This window comes from Anastrepha ludens, chromosome 6 (assembly GCF_028408465.1).
Source record: "Anastrepha ludens isolate Willacy chromosome 6, idAnaLude1.1, whole genome shotgun sequence".
Taxonomy (NCBI): Eukaryota; Metazoa; Arthropoda; class Insecta; order Diptera; family Tephritidae; genus Anastrepha; species Anastrepha ludens.
Genome location: NC_071502.1, coordinates 55,532,933 through 55,537,458, shown reverse-complemented (window position 1 = coordinate 55,537,458; position 4,526 = coordinate 55,532,933).

The window sequence follows — 4,526 nt, the reverse complement described above, 5'->3', positions numbered from 1 at the left end:
GCGATCCTTTTGCAGCAGTGTGCATATACTTTATATTACAAGGCAATTCCAATTTGTTGGACGGAATATACACCTCCACCCACCCGGCCCTCGAGCTTTGAGCGGCCTGTGTACACATGAATGAACTCGCTGCCTAACCCTTTTCTTACATCCTCCCGTTCCCATTCTTCCCATGGGAGTAGGAGGGTCGTGAACGTTGTTATGGCAGTTGTAGGATACATAGTCCATCAGTCTGCGAAGCTTCGAAATTCCAGTTAGTATTTTACCGTGGTATATCTTGCCAGCAGATCTACCGGGAGGAGGAATAATGTCGCATATACGCAATGAATTATTCTGGGTTCCAACCCCTATTTTTTCCATTTAGCCTTTCGCAGGAGTACAATGCCGTCATTGCTTTGCGTACTCTATCTGCGACTGTGAGTCCCCAATTTATCTTTCTAGCCAGTACAAGTCTTAGGTATTTAGCCTTATCTGTTACTCTAAAGAGGTTTCCCCCTAGGGATATTTGTTCAGGAGCAGGTGTCTTATGTCTCCTGCTAAACAGTATCATATCCGTTTTTTCCAGATTTACTTCCAGTACTCGACTTTTACACCAAAGTGATAGTCGGTTGAGAGATCTTTGTTGAAGATCACACAGTGTTGGAAGGTGTTTACCCGAGATTGCTCTTACAATATCATCGACACATGCAAATATCTTTCCTCCCATGTTTTCAAGTTCATGAAGAAGATTATTGACAGTCAGACTCCACAGAAGTGGAGAGATTACCCCACCCTGGGGTGCTGCCCAGACCGGAAATTTCTTGATAGATATTTCGTTCAAATCTGCGCTTACCATCCGCCCGATTAGCATTCGTTTTATAAACGAGGTTAGCGCACTGTTTACTCCCATTCTGGGTAGTAATCTTATAATTGCTTCCGGATATATGAAACTTAAGGCACCATCGATCTGCAAAAAGGCAGCGAAGGTATATTCCTTTTATTCAGTGAATTCTCAATTGCTCTCTCCACTGATTTGCCTTTATTGTGTGCATGTGCGAAGGTGATAGCTTGTTGCTAATCTTTCCTCTAAAATGCACATCCGGCAACCACGCTGAGGATTTTAATAGGAAGGGTCAAATGCTAGTTGGCCTGTAGTCCTTCGGTTTCGTGTGTGTGGTTTCTACTTCTTTGGGTATGAGGACCACTTTTACCTTAGCCCATTTCTTGGCGATAGATTCGGATAAAAAAGTGAAATTTTGATGATAATTTTTGACGTATTGTAATTTTCATAAAGTTTGAAGCTTTTGTATCAGAAATAACCATATTTTCATAATAAATTATTGTATTTAAATAAGAAACAAATAAATTGTAAAAATAGGTCCCTGTGTCATAGTTATTTAACGCAGTGTGTATGTATGTAGAGATGTATTTTTGGTTTGATTAGAAAATATTTTTTTTTAACATTTGCCCATTTCGACCAACTGACTTGAAAATGTCGACACACAGAACAGTAAGAACGCCATTTTCAATATCTCAATCAACCCTTTTAAGGCTCCAAAAAAAAATTATTTCTCATGGAAAATTTTATTTATTTATGTTGCTTAATTACACCGCCATAGCTTTATAATAAAAAGGCAAATACATTTATCTATATTTGTAAATATCATTTTCAATATTTATGTTTCTATATTCACACACACTAATACCAACAAATAAAAACTCATTTCATTGTATTCCGTCCATCGCATTGCCTTGAATAATCAAAATAAATCGTCGACCGCAATTCGCTGCACAATGATAGTCTCTCTCTCTCAAGCTATTGAAATCGTGAGAATCTTAGCTCGCAGCTAGACTTGCGCTTTATTAATAAGCAAATAATAAAATTAAATTGGAGTAATAAAAAAAAAGTACAAGACTATGTACAAACGTATGCAAGCAATTTATCTAAAAGCCACCCTGAATGTGCGGCGAAATTGTAAAAGAAACCCCTTTCTATCTCCCTTTCATAAAAACGGCATCAATCCCAATGTCAACTAATAAATAAAACCATTACTTGAATAAGTTTTTCTTCTCTAATTGTTATACAAAAATATGAAAATATAAATGTGTTTGTATATACATCAGGGTGGTCCTTAAAAACATTAAATAAACGATTTTCTTCTGTCTCACTCCCTTAATCGGCAAGACCACAGTCAAAAATATCAAATTTAAATTTGGCCCCGTTTGAAGGCACGTTAGCCCTTGTCGCACAAGTTAGATTACTCCATGAAGACTCAAATAATTTTATTATAATAATTTTTTTAATCCCCTACACAAAATCGACACTATTATAGGCGAAGATGTAACATATAAGTTTTGTTCCCGATCTGTGGAATATATCACAAGAATTGTGGTTTACGAAATCCGTTGCAAAAATTTCAGGACCAGACTAATGTACAATATGTATTCAATACAAATGTAAGCATTGTAAAGGGTGATCAATTTAGGGGTATCGGTTTTTAAATTGAAATAAAACAACGAGAATGCAAATTGATTGGGTAATCTTTATTATTTTTCTGTAGCATTTTTTTTAATGTTAGCCGCAATTGCGCCATAATTCGGCCATCCGTAAACACCAAGTTTGAATGCCTCGCTGGAAAACTTCGGACGGCATCTTGTGAATAGCTTTAGTAACGTTCGCTTCCAATGCCTCAATCGAAATTGGTTTATCCACAAAGCATTTAGACTTTACATACCACCACAAATAAAAGTCCAAAAGTGTGCCCAATCCACTGCTCCTAGGCGAAAGATAAATTGAGATACCAAAATCACGATGCAGTAAATCCATTTTTTCACGGGCTGTATGGAAAGTACCACCGTCTTGTTGGAACCAAACATCGTAACAGCCCATAGGCCGCACCAAACGGACGGTTGTTTCCAATAGATGTAATGGCTTCGGGTTGCTCTTCAGCACAAATACTGCAATTCTTCTTATTGGCATAGCCATTGAGCCACAAATTCGCCTCATCGCTGTACAAAATTCGGGTCCCAACGCGCGGTGCACATTTCACAGAGCGTCGATTTTCGTAATGAATACTGAAATAAATTAAGTATTTAGACTATATTTGACTGTAGATACGCATATTAGTAGTCACGCGTACCTCCAATCTGATTACCCTTTATAAATGCATGATACATGAAGGGTTTTTTAAATTACAAGGAATAATTGGAAACAAAAATGTTTGAGAATTAAAATTAATATTTCACCGTGAATAATTAAATCAAATTTGTTCTTTAGTCAATTAACGGGTTGAGATATTTCAGTAACATTATGTTAAATGGCTATTTGCAAATGACGTTTTCTGCTGAATTCTTCAAGTAATATGTGGAATAAATTTTTATGTTGAAAGCTTTCCATGAATTTTGTGATCTTTGTTGACTAAGCTGTTGGTTTTGTTGTTATTGTTCGCTTAGAGATTGATTTGGATTAAAACAATGCAAGTGTATACAAGCTGAAGACACTACAGCAATAACAACATTTACCATATATGCATTTCGTGTTTGCAATTTTGTGTTTTGAATGACAAAATTTCAATCCGAATGTAAACAAACCAAAAATAACAAGAGAAACAGATCATTTTGACGTTTCATGCATGAAAAAAATAAATAATTTGCTCTAGTAATAACACCTTTTATGAATTCGCCTTGGATTTACTTAATGTAGCTTTTGTTGTTTATGTATTATAGTTTACCAAGGTATGCCTAAATTCAGGTTGCCCATCGCTTGTCGTCATCATGGTTGATCCAAAAGGAAAGGTGGGCGATGTTAGAAAAGTTGGAGAACAATTGAAGAGATGGTTAGTGTCATGCGGGGTTCCATCAAAAGCGAGACATGTATACTTATACATATACCTTGAGTATATCCGGATCAATATTCGAAAGAGAAGGCTTTAGCTAACCACCATTGCTATTTTTTCGCTTAAAATTCACCCTACTATCATAAAAATGACATACTCGAATTTTAATGTTTAAATACAGCATTTAGGTCCAGTCACTCTTAGTCTGACTATATGCATATATAATATATTTTAAGTTGGTCACACTCATAACGTGAACCAATCTTGACCTCTCGACTTCAATTTCAAACTGTACTAATATATTCACTATTAGAAATATACTTTTTGCATGGAAGCACGGATGAATTTTTTTAATACTCTTTAATAAGCTTTTTTATAAACAATTTTTACTGTTTTGCGTCGTTTTTTGCTAAAGTCGAAGTAATAAAAACATCCCAAAGATAATTATTTACCTGAAGCGATTTAGAGAAAAAAAATTAAAAAAAGGTGCCATATTCGGCACTGTCTCATCATTCTTTTCACATGTTAACAAAATTAAAGATCAAATAAATGTACATGACTATTTTTATGTTAGTATTTGGAATGACCGCCTACAGCATCTATTACCGATTGTAACCTCCTGGACATTGATGAAATTAGTTGTTTAGGTCATATTCTTGAGGAATCGTTTCCATGCCTCTTTTATACACTGTGTCAAGTTGTTTTTGTTTT